General features: G+C 43.8%; 1 protein-coding gene across 7 annotated transcripts in view; it reads right to left on the bottom strand.

Annotated features, from left to right (window-relative positions):
* The window catches only part of KIZ (kizuna centrosomal protein), an 87,791-nt gene that overhangs the window by 41,837 nt on the left and 26,645 nt on the right, over positions 1-19,309 (bottom strand). The gene's annotated exons all lie outside the window — the stretch shown is intronic.

Raw genomic sequence — 19,309 nt, 5'->3', positions numbered from 1 at the left:
AAATATAAAGACGCAGCAACTAGACTGTCTCTTGACAAAGATGTAAAATGGGGTGGTTTGAAAAACTTGTCTGCGTGAAGGTGGCTGTTTTAAATCCATCAGAGGAAGTGGCTTTTAACCCTTCGCAGACTTCATGAGGTTCACATCCACAGCTGTGCAATCTCACTGAACATCCCACCTGACTGATAGGAATGCCAGATAATCTGAACAGCAGAAAAGGCTAATTTCACATTGTCAATCATAACAAAGTTAGATCTCCTTCACTCACATGAAATTTACTTAAATTGTCACTGCTAAGAAATTGAAAACTGCTGTCTGAAGTAGAGGTTACGTCCTCTATTTCTGAATGCAGAAAAAATGACTATTATTTCTCCATTCAGATCCCACTGCAATGAAATTTTCTTTATTCTTAGAAAGAACAGGAAGGAGTGGAAAGAGGGATTTAGCCCTTGTCATCCTTCTGCAGTCCACAGGGACACTGGTGGAGTGTTAATTGTTCTAGGTTAGGTCTGTCAGGGTCACAACAGTCTCCAAAGAGTTTGGTTAGTAACTTCCTTAAAAAAAAAATGACAGTTTGCATGATTCTAAAAAGTCATGGGAGAAGATATCAAAGACAAAATACTTCTCCTTTAAAGAAACTGATCACATATGTAGCTGGCAATATACAACACATCCCCCAAGAGGAAAACTAAGCAACTTATAAAGCAATGTTCATAGCAAAGTATTACTAATTTGTAATCAGTCTTAACGGTTGGGAGAGATCTAATGGTTGGGCTAAATTACTCAATCTATTCGACGGCCATGTGCCTGATGATACAAGGATGAAAAAGACCTGCTCCATCTGTACACTGGAGGCTTGTCCCGCCACCCCCTCCAAAGCAGGCCTTCACCCTGGGCAGGAAACAGAAATGGGTCCACAGATTCAAGCCTTGTTCTGGACTCTGGGCCCCCTTGTTGGCACCCCCAGCTCCAGGCCAAGTCCCAGCTCTTGTCTAAACCCTTAGCCTGTGACCCATGCCATGCCGGGTCCTCATTGTTGGACCTCGGCTGCCCCAAACCTCCTCACCTGTGGGATGTGCAGTACCTATGTCTACCAGCTTTTTCGAAGGAAACTCTGGGTCCCAATTCTCCCTAGAAGGTTGTATCTTGTCATCAAGCAATTCACAGTGAGACCTGCCCTTAAGAAGACGAAGATAAGCCAATTTCAGAGCAGTAATGATGCGTAGAGGCGAAGATGGTCAGGAAGGTGGGGCAGGGCCCTATGCTGGGCAGGATGTAGACAAAGGGAGACCATAGCTGAAGCCAGGAGGCAGCAAGGCAAAGGCGAGGGAAAGCCAGGGTAAGAGGGGGTGGGGCCTAGCAAGAAGATAAGCTGGCCTTGGTGGTGACTGGATAGTACAGGAAATAAGATTCAGTATAAAACCCTGGCAAGGAAACAGTGATAAACGTCGTGAGTTTTTGAGTCATGGCTGGTTTCCTGGCAGCTGTAGCTGTGGACAGGGCTGATGAGGGAGAGACGGGCCAAGGGACCGACCCTCTGCTCTGGGTGGCAGGGGATGAGTCCGCAGATGTGAGCACAGTGGTGGACGGCAGATGGGGAGGACCTACAAGCCCACCACTGGTGGGGTGAGGATGCTAAAGGCTGGGGCACACGTCAACCTTAAAGGGCTGATCATCCCAGGCTCCCATGGCAGAGTGTCTCAGTGAGGTTAGGTCTTTCCAGTTTTTAAAAGAAGCTGGAAATTCACCATTGCTTGTTTTATTTTTATAGGATATCTCTCAGATTTTAACATGCGGCAACTATTCAGAAGAATGTTAAAAACTGTGCCTGATGAACAAAGCCACGCTATGGGCTCGGTATCTCCAGCTTAGATGGCCTCTAGACCCACTTTCCGACCAGGGGGACCAGGGGTGAGCCCCGAACAAGGGATGTGGCTTCTGTATCCTTGCAAACCTGAGTACAGTAGAGGAGCTTGACAGACATCAGCTCACGCTGCTGTGCCAAGGTGGAATGCAGCAGTGCCCCCAGGGACGAGTATCTTACCTCTGCCACTCTTAGGAATGATGAGAAGAGAAAGCCGATCAGTGGGGTCTGATTACTGTTATAACTCCTTACAGACAATGCTCCCCGACTCCAGCATCCTCCCCCTTCTCCATCCCAAGTACCACCACGGCAGGGCCAGTGAGCAATCACACGCCGAATGCCTTCCCTCTTTGCCAGTGTGCTGAGCCCAGATGTCAGGCCTGCTCAGACCAGCTGCCTCCTTCACAGGATCCTTCTCATCTCTGAGTTCCTCCAGCATGAAGCAGACAGCACTCCACCCTGTGCTGTCCTCCAGCTATGCCCCGTCTGACAAGTCTTCCCCACATGACTAAGAAAGAGGCCTGTTGAGAACAGCAAGGGTACTTGGGATTTCACAGGATGCTGACGATACTCTTAAGGACACTGTGTGCTGAACGACAGGACAAGATTTAAACCCACATAAGACAATTCATGACATGTGTGTTGTTACATGTTTTTACACGGTGGTGTCACACTGGACCAGGGCTTCCAGGGCTCAGCAAGGAATGATCAACAAGATGGTCAGTGAGACGGCCACCAGCACTGAACCCACGGAGTCATGGCCCACCCCAGATTAACTCCTAACCTTGTGTGCCAAAAGATGAGTGGCTCTGAGTTGAGGATTTCTAACATTTATCTCCCCATGGGACAGACCTTAGTTTGCAAAATACCCATCAACACTTGCCTGCAAACAACTTAAATAATTCACACAATGTACAGAGTTAAAAGATTAAAGATGATGTGTGATGAAAATATCATTTTCAAATTCAAGAGCCCAGTTTCTTCCGTGTCTTCTATTTGCATTCCTACCAGAATACTTCAGCTAGAAGAGCATCGGCCTGACAGACCATCTCTCTCCTGCGGAGAGAGGCACCAAGGCACTGGGCCCCTACCATCCGTTTGCTTTCTGTGAGGTCCAGCAAGAGGACAAACCTGCTTGAGGACAAGCAACACCTAGTAACACAAATGGATGCTTTAACAAACTTTTATTTTATCCAATAATACTTAAGCATGCAATAAATTATGTTTTGGCTAAATTTAAAGTAATTAAGTTTCTGAGAAAGCTTCATTTTCAGTAACACAGAATTTAGGACATAATTTACAAGAAAGCAACTTCATACCAGGCTAATGTGAGCAGTCAAGGTAGAGTTTTTTTTTTTTTTTAAAGAAATAAAAGGAGAAAAGACGCTTTTTCTTTCAGTATCACAAACTGAGAATTACTTCTTGGCAAACAGAAAATAAATTTCTCCTCAACTCTAGTACATGACTTTCACATCTGCCCTAGCTGTCATCTTCAGGGCACTTGGTGAGCACTTGGAGAGCATGTGCTTCAGCTGCAGTGATGGGAGCCTGACTTTGGGGTTTCATTCTCTCCAGAGATGCAGTCTTTGCATGGTGTGGGCCCGGACTCCAGGCAGGGACGAGTCTGCTTACACAAGTTACACAACACAATGTTACTTGTTTAAAGTTTTATGGATGATGTTTACTGTGTCTTACAGGAAATGGAAGAATCAGAAGGCTGTTATATCCAGAACAAAGTTTTAGGGAGGAAACTATTTCAGAAAGAGCAACAACAAGCAGGCATCACTCACAGAGGTGGTGGTGGCATGTGAGCATGTCATGGAGGAATAACCCACACACGTGAGGGTGGGAAGAAGGCAACACGGCCTGCTAGTCTCTATCGGATTCCAGAGCTCGCAGAAACCTCGCCTGGAAACTCACAGCTTTGGTAGGTCATACTCTGCTTTTGAAACTTAAGGTGGCTTTGATCTTTTCACTAAGAACACATGGTCTGGGTAGAATAGAATATTTTAAAACTATCATTCCATCAGATCCTAGGTCTGGTTTTCTGCATTTAAAGCCCAAGGAAATTTGTTGATTATAATGAACAACACTGAAAACTCCTAAGACCCATGAGGTTCCTGGATTTAAACAGAAGCAACAGAATGCATTCATGCACCTCATGTTCTGAACCCACAACTGCCGCAAACTATTGGGTTGGCCAAAAAGTTTGGGTGGTTTTTCTGTAAGCTGTAAGGAAAAACCCGAATGGACTTCTTGGCTAAACCAAATGTAACTAATGAACCAAAGTCCAACCAAGGTCAAAACCCAAGTCGCTAACTCAATCTGCATAGCTTACAGGTCCTCCGGAAACAATTTAGCACCTTCGCCAGTAAGAGAAAACCTCCCGAGACGCCCGCCCACCCACCCACAGGTACACACACACACACACAGACACCACCACCACCACCGAGTAACAGAGAGGCCCGGAGAAGCCCTACCTCCATAAAGATGCAAATTAAGATTTAAACAGGCTAACAATCGGCCGGAGCTAATCCTTTTACAGAGGTGTGAATGGCTATTGAGAACTGAATTCCGGCTGCCAGCTTTTGCCGAGTGGTCCTACAGACACATCTCATCCAGCAGCATCACCAAGCCACCGACTCTGAGGATGACTGATAAAACAGTTTCATCAGGCAAGCATCATTTGTTTGCTCTGATATCAAATTTCCTGACCATCCATCCAAAGGCGTGCATGCAAGCAGACTGAGGCAGCAGTGCCTTGGGAGCAGGAACTAGGAGCAAGGGTCTCAGGCTTGATGCCCGGCAGCCAGAACAGCTAGGGGTACGGCCTTGGGGGAGTCTGGACGCGAGGGGGCGGGGGGGGGTTTTGTTGGCCACACAAAACGGTGATAGAAAGGACAAACACATACATAGTTAAATAGTACTTTTCTTTTCAAGGGCTGTCTCAAGAAACCTAGGTTTGGGGGGCTACCTCGGCCCCCATTGTGTAGCCCCCTGGGTGGTCCCTTCCGGGGGGCCACTTGAAGGCGCACAAAGCCTGGAGGAAGGGAGGAGGGGCGGCGGCACAAAGGCTGGGGCGGGGGCGGGGGGCAGGGGTCTGTGGTGCCGCGGGCCAGGGGTCACGAACAAGGCTCCTCTCTTCACCCGGGAAACAAGGCTCCTTGTCTTCACCTGGAGGCCGGGTGATGGCGCTGACAGCTGGGACCGGGGCACCCGCGTCTGTGAGGCGGTTCTTTCTTTAAAGCAGCAGAGGCCTTACAAGCAAAACCTTTGCCTTTCCCTCTCGCTGGCCTCCAAACAGACCTTCTTATTTGGTCCCACTTCAGTTTTCAGAACTACTGCCTCTCCCAGACTACCTGTTTTCTTAGGTTCCTTAATGAGATTCTGGAAGGCTTGATTTATAACAGGTGTTCTCCTTTCACCCTTCAACAGAGAGAACCAGTCTGAACCTAGAACCCAGTTCTTAGTAGCCAAGAATTTCTGGGGGTCCCAACTTCACACCCAGGTTGATAAAAATCAGCCCATTTCATTTTCAGGAAATGAAAGCTGAACACGTTTGCTCCCGGGGTGTCTGCTACATCCCTGACATGTCACGGCGGGGGGGGGGGGGGGGGTGTGTCTCCTTTAGGGTTCTGGCTGCGCTCTCCAATCAGAGGTGCACGCAACAGGTATGCAGAGCCTGGCTTGAAATCCCTGCTGCAAAAATGAACATGTAGGATGAATGACTTATCAGACTACCTGATGTCTTTGTGAAACTTAATACCATCTTAATTAATACCAACTTAATACCACATATTTTGGAAAAATTTAAAAAAAAACAATACTATGAACATATTAAAGAATTTTTATTAGACATTATCATCATCGGTTCTATAATTAAAGGCTAGAGCCTCTTGATGAAAGTAAAAAGAGGTGAGTGAAAAAGCTGGATTAAAACTCAACATTCAGAAAACTAAGATCATGGCATTCGGTCCCATCACTTCATGGCAAATAGATGGGGAAACAATGGAAACAGTGAGGGGCTTTATTTTGGGGGGGCTCCAAAATCACTGAAGATAGTGACTGCAGCCATGAAATTAAAAGATGCCTGCTCCTTGGAAGAAAAGCTAGGACCAACCTAGACAGCATATTAAAGAGCAGAGACATTACTTTGCCAACAAAGGTCCATCTACTCAAAGCTATGGTTTTTCCAGTAGTCATGTATGGATGTGAGAACTGGACTATAAAGAAAGCTGAGCGCTGAAGAATCGATGCTTTTGAACTGTGGTATTGGAGAAGACTCTTGAGAGTCCCTTGGACTGCAGGAGATTAAACCAGTCAATCCTAAAGGACATCATCCCTGAATATTCATTGGAAGGACTGATGCTGAAGCTGAAACTATAATACTTTGCTTCCCTGATGCGAAGAATTGACTCATTTGAAAAGACCCTGATGCTGGGAAAGATTGAAAGCGGGAGGAGAAGGGGACGACAGAGGATGAGATGGTTGGATGGCATCACCAACGTGATGGACATGATTTTGAGTAAGCTCTGGGAGTTGGTGATGGACAGGGAAGCCTGGTATGCTGCAGTCCATGGGGTCGCAAACAGTCGGACACAACTGAGCAACTGAACTGAACTGAACTGAGTGGGTGCTTTCAGTAAAGGGGCATCTTACTGTCAGGGTAACAACTTTGCTGCAGCATAATGACTGATGGAGGACCCTAAACCAAACACCAGACTTCTGCTGCACTATTACACAGCTGTCTTCACATGTGTGCATGCACTGGGGCGGGTGTGTGCATGCATGTGTGCGTGCATCTGTAGAAAGGACTAGGAGGCTCAGGTTGGCACAGTTCCAGCATGTGAGGAAGACCAGAAGGCATGACGGGTGGTGGACAAGCTCACTGAGGCTCAGGCAGTGGTCAGACCCTGAAATAAGTTAGTATATTAAGTCACTTTTCCAGGACAGGTGATGTTCTTATGAAGCCAATTATGTCTGATGAGTGGAAGTGCTGTCCAGGGCGATCAGTGTTCCGGGTCCACCTCAATGATGACACTGAAATGGGAGAAGCAGCACCCAGGGAGGGACCAGCGAGAAGGGACTGAACACTTGGCTATTGATGCTTGTCCCCTCCTACAGGAGTACAGTAGAAACTGAACAGAGCACCATGGGAAAGACTGTGTCTGCTTGCTACTTGCCCTTGCAATACTGTACTACAATGAAAAAACCAATCACTTTACTATTCAAATGCACAATCATCTAAGAAGCTACTAAAAGAATCCCAAAGACAAAAAAAAGAAACAAGAAAGCAGACGATACCAAATCATCATTGTGAATGAACAAATGAATTAACTGTGGAGGAAAGGTAGGCAGGATGCGAGCAAGGAAACAGGACATGCTAACTGGCCCTCCTGGGTAGATGCTGGCAGTCAGACGAAACGGCATCTCCTGTCAGTGCTGGGCTTCACGGGATGTCAGACAAACACATCCCTAATTTGGGGTAACTGCATCTTTCAAAACAGTGGAAACCAATTCCAAGTATGTGCGTTGACTGTTACTGTTTTAGTCGCTAAGTTGTATCCAACTCTTTTGCAACCCCAGGGACTGTAGCCCACCAGGCTCCTCTGTCCACCAGATTCTCCAGGAATACTGGAGTGGGTGCCACTCCCTTCTCCAGGGGATCTTCCTGACCCAGGGATTGAACCTGAGTCTCCTGCATTGCACGCGGGTTCTTTATTGCTGAATCACCGGGGAAGCCCACACTCATGATGACAGACATAATTATGCTCCAACAAGCATGGTCAGCATGTGTCCTCATGATCTGTATTTCAGCCGATCAGTAAGGACTGTCAGTGCCATGAGCCAATACCATAAGAAATTTGTTTAGGGTCTAGAAAGCAGTGTTCTTCAGTGTTTTGAGATTCCCTGGTGACTCAGATGGTAAAGCGTCTGCCCGCAATGCGGGAGACCGGGTTCAATCCCTTGGCTGGGAAGATCCCCTGGAGAAGGAAATGGCAACCCACTCCAGTACTCTTGCCTAGAAAATTCCATGGACGGAGGAGCCTTGTGGGCTATAGTCCATGGGATCCCAAAGAGTTGGACATAGCTGGGCGACTTCATTTTCCTTTCACTTTCAGTGTTTAAGGTGGCAGGACACCTGGAGTTCTCAGAACTTTGTGCAGAACACCAGCATGCTGATGTACTTCTTTTCATCACACAAATCAGAAAAAATTTTATGAGTGGACAATGAATATACATGTACAATATTATAATCACACATCAGTGATAAAAACCCAATCCATCAAAGCTAATGAGATCAGCGGCTTCCTACAGATTTGTCCTTATTCACTTGATGCTCTCACACATTTTTTCATCCTCTAGTAGGCAAGCTACAGCAAGTACCGAAGTTTTAGGGAAAATGATTCTGAGCAAGTTCTCAACATCACAAACATTCATTTTCCTACAGACCTGGAGAAAAGCACTTAACTCACTGCAGGATAATTCTAGTGGAACACGTCTGAGCATCACTGTGATGGAGGAAATGAGTCTAGAGTTGCTTGAAGCAGTAGATTCAGACACTCATTCAGTCCATCAAAATGAGAAGCAAATTAAAACAGATATTCATTGATGAGGGAGAGCAGTGAGAAAAAGTGAGTCAGCTGGACGCCACGGAGGACAGGGTTCAGGACTCCTCCCAGGAGTTCAGGTTCTCCTGAACCGGGTTCAGGCTCTCCTGGAGGTTAAGTTAACAGAATGAGTCACTCAACAAGGACTCAAATGGTGAGATCAAGTGTGAAAGTACAAGAAAACATATCTTGTATGTTTTAAAAGCTCACTTTCTGCTTCATTTGGGTTTTCAGCTGTCTTACGTGCATACGCTCCCCATGATGCCCCCCACCCCGCCCAAAGGAAAACCTCTCACTCAGGTCCTCAGCTCCAGTGTCCCTTCTCTAATCCCACTTTCACAGGAATTTGTTTTTTTTTTTTCAGAAGCCTGTCACCGTGGCTCAAAGACTGTTCTTCAGAGGTGGGAAATATCAGATAGGGGGACTATGAAAGGGGAGCCGAGCAGGGAGGAGCTGAAGAGGAGGGAAAAAAACAGCAGCAAGATGGAGAGGAGCCAAGTGTTGACGTGTGCCATCCGATGACTGGAGACAGGTACCAGTTTTGTCCTGAGGAGCCTTCCCCACCATCACCCACCCACCTCGAGAGGGACTCACAGTGAAGCGCAGGGTCTGTTGGGAGCCTTGGCCCAGGGACGCTCAGGGCGTGGCCACACAGTGTGGTCAGAGCCATGGAGGCAGAAGCCCTACTGCTGGGCCCAAGTGTAAGCACCTCCAAGTCATTGAGGGGCACCGTCCAAGCTGGGCAGCCCACCTGAAAGGGGGTCCCTGGTCCACTTCAGGGTGAGGAAAAGGGACTGCAGTGGGTACAGGGACATCTGCCCTAAGGACAAACTCTAGGTGTAAGCTCTGAGTGGAGCTGAACTGAGAGGATCAGGGCAGCAAAAGGGATCTTTCCACTTGGAGTGCGGAGGGGGAAGCAGGAAGTGACCAGAGAAAGGAAGAGGCCACCTGTCAACATGATGGGAGAGCAACAGGAGGGGGAGCTCTGGGGCCACTAGACAGGCAGGCACCCCCTGCCCCACTCCAAGAAGAGAGAGATGTTCATCACTATGCTATGTATTAGCATGTCAAGTTTACAGAACAGCCTAAGCTGATCCTTAATGAGATATTAAAGATTCCAGGTAGACCAAGCTGTAGCGTGAGATGTGACAGCTGGACTATAAAGAAAGCTGAGTGCTGAAGAATTGATTGATGCTTTTGAACTGTGGTGTTGGAGAAGACTCTTGAGAGTCCCTTTGACTGCAAGGAGATCCAACCAGTCCATCCTAAAGGAAATCAGTCCTGAATATTCATTGGAAGGACTGATGCTAAAGCTGAAACTCCATTACTTTGGCCACCTGATGCAAAGAGCTGACTCACTGCAAAAGACCCTGATGCTGGGAAAGACTGAAGATGGGAGGAGAAGGAGACGAGAAAGGATGAGATGGCTGGATGGCATCACCAACTCAATGGGCATGAGTTTGAGTAAATTCCAGGAGTTGGTGATGGACAGGGAGGCCTGGCGTGCTACAGTCCATGGGGTCGCAAAGAGTCGGACACAACTGAGTGACTGAACTGAACTGAAGGTGCAGCGTGGTGAGACACCACTGTCCCACCCCAGACGACAACCTCGGAGCTGCCCAGGTTGGGGCTCAGGCTTATCCCCCCAGAACAGGGCTGAAACGTGACTCCCCAGTTCTCCTCTGCCTTCCCTTCCTGGCTGCAGGTGAACCTTGGTCCAGCTGCTCACACATCCTGGCTTCAGTGAACCCCACAGGGTTTCAGATAAGGGTTTTCCTTTATGATATATTATCAGCTCTAATTCTCTTGGTTCTGGAAGGGATCCCATTTTTGGGGGAAAACTTATCACATTCATTTGTATGACTATCTCCTGGCTGAACCCTGAGTTCTGGGGGCTCACTGTGATCTTATGTGCTGATGCGAAGCACAAGTTATGCTTACTCTGCACCGATACCCACCACTTCTCAATGAAAAGGACCAGGAAAAATAAAACACCCATTTTGTCAGGATTCGGATTCTTTGATGCTAGAAATTAAATCTACCAAATGGTCAACAGTCAGAAGTGGGAGAGATAGAAGCCAAGTTCATTTCTAACTTAAAAAAAAAAAAAAAAAGGCTGGCCCACTGCTGCATGTTATATATGAAAGCCTAAGTTAAGAGGGTAAATCTGAAGTGTTCTCATCACAAGGAGAGTTTTTTTCTATTTCTTTAATTTTGTATCTATATGAGATGATGGATGTTCTTTAAACTTACTGTGGTAATCATTTTGTGATGTGTATAAGTCAAATCACTATATGTTGCACACCTTAAATTTATACAGTGGTATATGTCAATTATATTTCAATAAAGCTGGAAGAGAGAAAAAGGCTGGCCATTTCTGTCTCACCTCATGGATGTCCCTGATTCTTGACTTGTGAATCCCTCACATCAGATTACTACAAGCTAATTAGTTATCAGGTGCCAACATATGCCAGCCACTGTGCCAGGTGCTTGTGCCAAAAATGTGACTCTGATGAGGGTGATAAATCAGAACTGAGAAGTCAAGCTCGATAAGTCAATGGTGATACCTGCCAGAAAGAGATCCAAGATGACAGCTGCAAAATGTCACTGCTCTGCAATTCTTCCTGCAATTCCACAGCACATCTCAAGCAAGGAGAGATCGAGAGAACATCTCAAACCAAACAATTCCTGATTTTTTTCCTGTGACGGGCAGGGCTAACCCGAGAAATAAGGCAACAGGTTTGAATTCTGGGTTACTGTTCCTAAATGTGTACAAAACACAATCACAGCCTGAAATAGCATATTCTACGTGTCAGCAGACAATCATGAGCTTGGAAGGCTTTCTAAAAATCACACTCAGGAAAACAGCAAAGTATTGTGTACAATCTAAAGGGACGAATTGTTAACAGTCTTGAGCGGGCTTGTCACAAGGGGAGAAACATGATATACAAGGGGAGAAAGCCGTCCCAGGAATAGATTGAAAAGGTAAAGAGCAAACCAAATGAGAAAGGACTGGGTCAAAACTATGCACTTCATCATGACAAAGGAAAGGGACCAAACGAGATCCGGTTTCCTAGGTTTTCAGGAAGGAAGAAGCAGCCAAGCAGAAGTGATTATGAGGGAGACGGGAGCAGGGGACATGGTGGGGAAGGGAGGAGCAGGCTTGGGTGCTGATGTTGTTTCTTGACTGGGTGGGGGACCAGGTAGTCACCTGTGATAATTAACTGAGCAGTATGCTCAAGATTTGTTTGCTTTTCTGCATGCATGCTATACTTCAAGAGTAACACTTATCTTTAAAAGTACATACAAGGAGGACTTCAGCCTCATGTAGTGCCATCAAGGTAATGCAGGATAATCCTTGCACTAAGAAAAAATATATATGTGTGTGTGTGTGTGCATGTGGGTGTGTAAAGTATGTCTTCGATAGCATTAGAGACACAAAGTAGGAAGGAACTACAGGATCAAACCTTAGAGAAAAAGGAAATTCTAGGAAAGAACTACAGGATCAAAATTTAGAGAAAAAGGAAATTTGGAGAGATGAGCCTAATGTTTGGGGCACCTTTTCTTTGAAGGGCATATGCCAATTTCTGAAAAGGTAGCTGATGTAGTGGGGTCATCTTTGGATAATCCTAGAGAGCAAGAGAATAAAAATGGAAGCACAGGTCCACCAAGGAAGGGGAACCTTAATAAATGATTCACACTTGGAACTGGATACTTGGGGCTACTTCCTACAGATAAGGGTGAAACACACATAGTCTGGTCCTCAGAGGGACCAAAGCCTGGCTTCAACCCATCTCACTCCTCAGACCTGGGTGAATGTGAACCAGGACTGCTTCTGCCCGAGGTACTGCCAGGAGCAAATGTAAATCCTCTTTAGGTTTCTTCCTGAAACTCGTGTTATTTTATATATCTAAAAGTCATTCCAAAAAAGAGCAGAGAAAAAAGGGGACATAATTATTGACATAGCAGAAATTCTAAAATACAAATTTATGCCCACAAATTTGAAAACTTAGAAAAATAGATCTCTTTCTAGTATACTACATTATTTTCAAAATTGACTCAAAAATATATGAAAACCTGAACATACAGATGAGCATTTAAGAAGTAGAATAAGTAATCAAACAAAAATGGAGAGAACTTTGATCAACAGACTGTTCTGCTGGTTTTGAAAGCAGCTCTCCTGCTGTAGCCTTTCAAGTGCCCCTCAGTCTTCCCTACCCTGGCTCCACTCCAGGTCCCCACCTCTTCTGACTGAGGCCAGCAGCCTGCGATGAGATGGCTGGCAGAGGTGGGACACTGGGTTGAGGCTGGCCAATGGACAGTTTTTTCAACGTCTGTTCACACACCAGGTGACAGTGGCTGTAATTACTGCCTACTTTGCCGACAAATGGGTCTCAGGATTCCTGTCCTCTTGAAAACCTGGTTATGAACTTTTAAAAATTTAAACCAAAATAAAGATAAAAGCCTCAGCTATGTCAGAATAAAACAGCTGAGCTAACAGGAGAGGCACAGGCAAGACTGGAGAATGAAATGCCAGGTAGAACTTGAAAGGGACGCATTGCCCACCCCAACCCCACCCTGGCACTGTTATTTTTTCTGTAAGTGTTAATGGGGACCTTTCTTTGAGGAAAAATGCCAGAATATGTGGAGTGGTGAGAAAAAGCTCAGGTGAGCACCTGAATTGAGGAGCAGAGGTCATGTCCAGGAAAACCAAGGCATGATGAAGACAAACGAGCAACAGAGAGCAGACATCTAAAGGTCTTATCATGCTGGAAGGAACACTGAGTTCACTAACATGCTTCCAGTGCCTCTTAAACTCTGGGTCAATTCGAAAGTTGTAACAGTTGTAAACCATTACTCCAGGCAACATGACTCCAGCAACAAGTCTTTTCTCAGATGCAAGAACTTCCTTCCTATACTTAACTTGTGAGAGGAGCAAAATTAAAATCACTGCATGAGACTCCACCTATATGACTGCATTTTTCTGACCCTGAGAAACCGAGGCTTTCGTTTGACTTAACGTAAAAGGCAGTGTTACATTTTGCTTTCAGGCATGCTCCATCGGGAGTAAGAACAAAGCAACTTTACAAGTACTTTGTTCAAGCTGGAAGAAAGGCATATAGTACTTCACCAGCTTATATGAGGCTGGGAAGCACCAAAATCAATATGGACAGAGCCAAAGGTGAAAACGCCACTGCGTGGTTTCCTTTTTCTAATTAAAGAATCTATTTGCTTCTTGAGCGTCCTCACTCAACCTTAAGAAATATTATCCTTGATGACACTCTAGTTATGTAGGCAGTGGAGAGAGTTATCAGCAGACAGTTATGAATGCAGACTCTGGACCCAGACAGCTGAGTTCAAAGCACACTGAGCCACTCTGTGACTCTGAACACAACCTCACTGTGTCTCCGTTTCCACCTCTGTAAGATGGTGATGACAACAGGAATAAACATACTGTTATAAATAAAGCTCTCACAACAGTGCCTGGCACAGAGTTGGTGCTACTGAAGGGAACATCATCATACTGGTTGTGTTAATGTGTTAGAGCACAGAAACTGGGAGCATAAGTACGGCATCTGCCAATCAGTCTGGATGTAAGCTGCACCTCCAACCAGCTGTGTGACCTGGGAAGGTTATTAATCTCTCTAAATCCCACGTGAAACACTTTACTTAGCATCTGTAGCACAAGCCTGGCCCTTGGTTCTCTGCACTTTTCACTGCAGACTCTCCTCAGACACCTTTTCTGGTTCCGTCTGAGCTTACTGACACTGAATGTGGAGCCAGGCCTTGGGCTGCTTTCCTATGCATGTTATTTCCTAATGTTCCTCTTGGGGCCCATGGGGCTTTAAAATGCATTTATACTATGATGCTTTAGTACAGCTGCAGGATATAAAGTCTACAGGCAAAAGTTGCATTTCTATATAATGAACAATCTAAAAGGGACATTAAGAAAATAATCCCATTTACAATAGCATCAAAAAGGACAAAATACTTACAAATAAACTTAACCAAGGAAGCTAAAGACTTGTACACTGAAAACTACAAAACACTATTAACAGAAATTAAACACAAATAAATGGAAAGACAACTCATATTCATGGATTAGAAGACTAATATTGTTATAATATATATGCTACCCAGAGTGATCTACAGATCCAATGTAATTCCTCAACCTCCCAGCACCATTTTTTTTTTTAACAGAAAAATAGCAAACAATCCTAAAATTCACTGGAACCACAAAGGACTCTGAGTAACCAAAGTAATATTGAGAAAAAAGAACAAAGCAGGAGAACACACATTCTCATTTTAAAACATATTGTAAAGCTACAGAAGTCAAAACAGCATGGTACTGGAATAAATACAGACATATAGATAAATGGAACAGAATAAATCAATGCATATACAGCCACTCTTATCTTGACAAAAGTGTCAAGATAGGGAAAATACACAATGGGGAAAAGACAATCTCTTCTTCAAGGGGTGCTGGAAAACTGGACAGCTACAGACCAAAAAAAAACAAAAAAACAAAAAAACCTGGATCCTTATATTGCACCAAATAAATATGAACTCAAAATGGATTAGAGACTTAAATGTAAGACCTAAAACTACAGAACTCCTAGAAGAAAACACAGGGGGAAAGCAGCTTGACACTGGTCTTAGTGAAGATTTCTTGGTTATGACACCAAAACCACAGGCAATGAAAGCAAAAGTAGACAAGTGGGACTATTTCAAACTAAAAATATTCTACACAGCAAAGGAAGCCAGCAACAAAATAAAAAGGCAACCTACTGAATGGGAGAAAATAACTGCAGATCATATGGCTGATTGGGGTCAATATCCAAAATATATAAAGAACCCATACAACTTAATAGCAAAAAAACCAAGCTTCTGATTTAGAAAATGGGTGGAAGATCTGAATAGGCATCCTTCCAAAGAAAATAAACAGACAGCCAACAAGTACATGAAAAGGTGCTCAACATCACTGATCATCAGGGAAATGCAAATCAAAACCACAAGCAGGTATATTCTTACACCTGTAAGAACTGCTATCATCAAAAAGACAAGAAATAATAAGTGTCGGCAAGGACATAAAGGAAAGGGAATCCTCTGTGCACTGTTGGTTTGAATACAAAGTGGTGCAGCTGCTATGGAAAACAGTATGGAAGTTCCTCAAAAAATTAAAAATAGAACTACCATATGATCCAGGAATTTCAATTCTGGGTATTTATCTGAAGGAAATGAAAACACTACCTTAAAAAGATATATACACCCACACATTCACTGAAGCATTATTTACAACAGTCAAAATACAGAAGAAACTTAAGTATCCACTGATGAATGAATGGATAAAGAAACTGTGGTATATATTTACAATGGAATATTATTCAGCAACAAAAAGAAGGAAATCCTGCAATTTGTGACAACATGGATGAACTTTGAGGGCATTATGCTAAATGAAATAAGTCAGTCAGGGAAAGACAAATGCTGTATGATCTTACTTACATACAGAATCTAAAAAAACAAACAAACAAAAAAAACCCCTGAATTTTATAGATACAGAGAACAGACTGGCAGTCTAGTAGTTGCCAGAGGTGGGCAAAGGGTGGGAGGCCGCCAAATGGATGGAGGCAGTAAAATGCACAAACTTCTAGTTATAAAACAAGTTCTGGGGGTGTAATGTAGAGCATGATGACAACAGTTAACAATACTATATATATGAAAGTTGCTGAGAGAGTAAATCCTTACAAATTTCACAATAAGAAAAAAATTTTAACTACGTGTGGTGATGGATCTTACTAGCCTTACTGTGATGATCATTTCCAATGCATAGAAAATGTCAGATCACTACTCTGGACACCTAAAACTAATGCAAGGCTACGTGTCAACTGCATCTCAATTTAAAAACATAGAAATATCTTCAAATGAAGGAAAATGAGCCTCCCAAAAGTTAACTTTTCATCAACATGCTGGAACAAGTGGATGTTCAGTGCAAAAAAGGAAAAAATAACTTATACCCTTCACAAAAATTTACTCAAAATGGTTCATAGTTCTAAATGTAAAACATCAAACTATAAAACTCCTAAGAGATAACATAAGAGAAAACCTAGATGACTTTGGGTATGGAAATGACTTTTCCATACCCAAAGATATGGATCCATGAAAGAAGTAATTGACAAGCTGGACTTTATATTAAAATGAAAAATTTATATTCTGCAAAAGATAATGTCAAGAGAATAAGAAGACAACCTATACACCAGGAAAAAATATTTGTAGCAAAAGACATATTTGATAAAGGACTGTTATCCAAAATATACAGAGAACTCTCAAAATTTAACAGTAAGAAAATATAGCAACTCAATTAAAAGTGGGCCAAAGACTTAAAGAGAGATCTCACCAAAGATGATGTTATGTACAGCAAATAAGTATATGGAAAGATGCCCCACATCATATGTCACCAGGGAAATGCAAATTAAGACAACAATGACGGGGATTCCCTGACGGTCCAGCGGTTACGCCTCTGAGCTTCCACTGCAGGAGGTGCTGGTACCATTCCTAGTCCAGGAACTAAGATTCCCATATGATGCGTGGCATGGCCAGTAAACAAACAATAAATAAAAGTGAAACAACAATAAGACGCCACTACACACCTACAAGAATGCCCCGAATTCAAAACACTGATGACACCAAATGCTGGTGACGATGGGCAGTGACAGAACTGCCACTCACTGCTGGTAGGAATGCAAAATGTTCCAGCCATCCTGGTAGACAGTTTGGAAGTCTCTTAAAAAAACTTACAAAAGTAATGGGAATACTAGAATAAATAGAGGAAGAAGCAGAAAAAATATCTGAAGAAATAATGGCTGAGAATTTTCCAAAGAAACCAAACCACAGATCCAGGAAGCTCAGAGAACACCAAGCAGGACAAACACACCAAATCAGCACACCAAGGAACATTATAAAAATCCTTAATGTGTACGCATGCAACAACAGAGCATCAAAATACACAGGCAGAAACTGGTGAACTGCAAGGAGGAATAGATAGCCCACTCTTACAGCTGAATACTTTAACACACCTCCATCAGTAACTGATACATCCAGCAGGTAAAGAGTCAGCAAGGATACAGCTGAAGTGGAGAGCTCCATTAATTAACCTGATCTAACTTACATGTAAAGATACTTCATCCAGTAACAGTAAGATACACATTCTTCTGAAGGTCGCATGGAACATTTGCCAAGACAAACCACACTGTGGGTCATAAAACACACCTCAACAAAGTTTAAAGAACAAAAATCATAGAAAATATGGTCTCAGATCAAAAGAAAATTAATAACAAAGATTATAGGAAATCTAAAAGTGTTTAGAGATTAAATAGCACATTTCTAGATAACACATGAATCAAGTCTTAAATGAAATTTTAAAATATCTTGAATGAAAATACAACTTATCGAAATTCATGACATGGAGTGAAAACAGTGCTTACAGAGAAATTTATAACACTGAATAAATGTTTTAGAAAAGAGGAAAGATCTAAAATAAATAATCTAAGCTTCCACCCTAGGGAACGAGAAAGAAAAGATCAAATTAAATCCAAAGCAAGCAGGGGAAATAATAAAATTTAGAGGAGAAATCAATGAAATTGAAAACAAGTAAGAAAATCAACAAAACAAAAAGCTGGTCCTCAAAAAAATTGGACACACCTCTAGCCATTTTATCTGCAAGATTCTTCCTCTCCACCATATGCCAGCCTGATCACAGGAGGGCGCTCTACCACCCTCACTGTCCTGCCTACATCGCAGGTGCGGGGATCACACAGGGGTACACCAGGGGGCAGGAATATCAAGGGCCATCTCAGAATTCTGGCTAGCTCGTGAGTAAGTCATCCTGACGACACTGTTTCTCCTAAATCAAGTGATTCGCTATATTATCCTTCTCTCAAAATAGCTTTCAACTGCTCTGCAGAACATAGAGATGAACTATATGTACACTAACTGGATATTGAAGGCCTTTCTCAACCATGGTGACATTCCAAACCTCCACTCTGATAGCTGCTCCTAGACAAGCCTTCAGGTCCTCTGCCTGCCCACCCAGCCCCACCACTTGTGTTCTCTGTACCTGCACTCTTTCTTCAGACCCATTCCATCCCTTACCATCCTCTTCCGTACTCAAAGCCTGGACATCCTTCAAGATGCTGCATCAACACCTGTATAAAACCTCTCCTGACCCTTTGGACTCACACCAAGCTTATCTCTATTTGAATTTGTCTTAAAGTACTGTGGTGGATTAAAAAAACTGACCATAAACTTCTCATTGCAGGGTACACACCCTTTGCAATGTAACTCTGCCACTCATCTCAACGAGAGATGGGCTGTCTTTATCCACCTCTTGACTCTGCGTTGGGCCCCTGGGTATCTTTAGACAACGAGACGTTAGCAAACAAGATGCAAGCAGATACTGAAAGAGCATCTGTGCACTGGACTTCTCTCTTGCTGTCTTGGGAACCCCGCTACCTCTCCCAGGTGACTGAGGCTGAAATAATCCCCCAAATGAGAGACAAGTGGCCAAGTTATCCCTGTAGCCCCAAATGACACAGGGTCAACCACCTGCCACATGACAAATAACGAACATCTAGTGTTCAAAGTCCTGGAGCTTTGTGCCAAACTTTGTAGTGAACTGCTCACTCCTTGAGAAAATACAAGATTCAAGGTCCTCCTTTTTAACATTTCTTTTACCCAGCTTCATTCTAGTAAGGGTGCTTGTGAGAAAGGTTGATTACAGCTTGTAATTACAGCTCAGGTGTAGGAATCACAGCATGGCACTCTACATCTGGAGGTG

This window comes from Odocoileus virginianus, chromosome 9 (genome assembly GCF_023699985.2).
Source record: "Odocoileus virginianus isolate 20LAN1187 ecotype Illinois chromosome 9, Ovbor_1.2, whole genome shotgun sequence".
Lineage (NCBI taxonomy): Eukaryota > Metazoa > Chordata > Mammalia > Artiodactyla > Cervidae > Odocoileus > Odocoileus virginianus.
The sequence above is the reverse complement of the archived record's forward strand: the minus strand, read 5'-3'. Positions and strand labels throughout refer to the sequence as shown.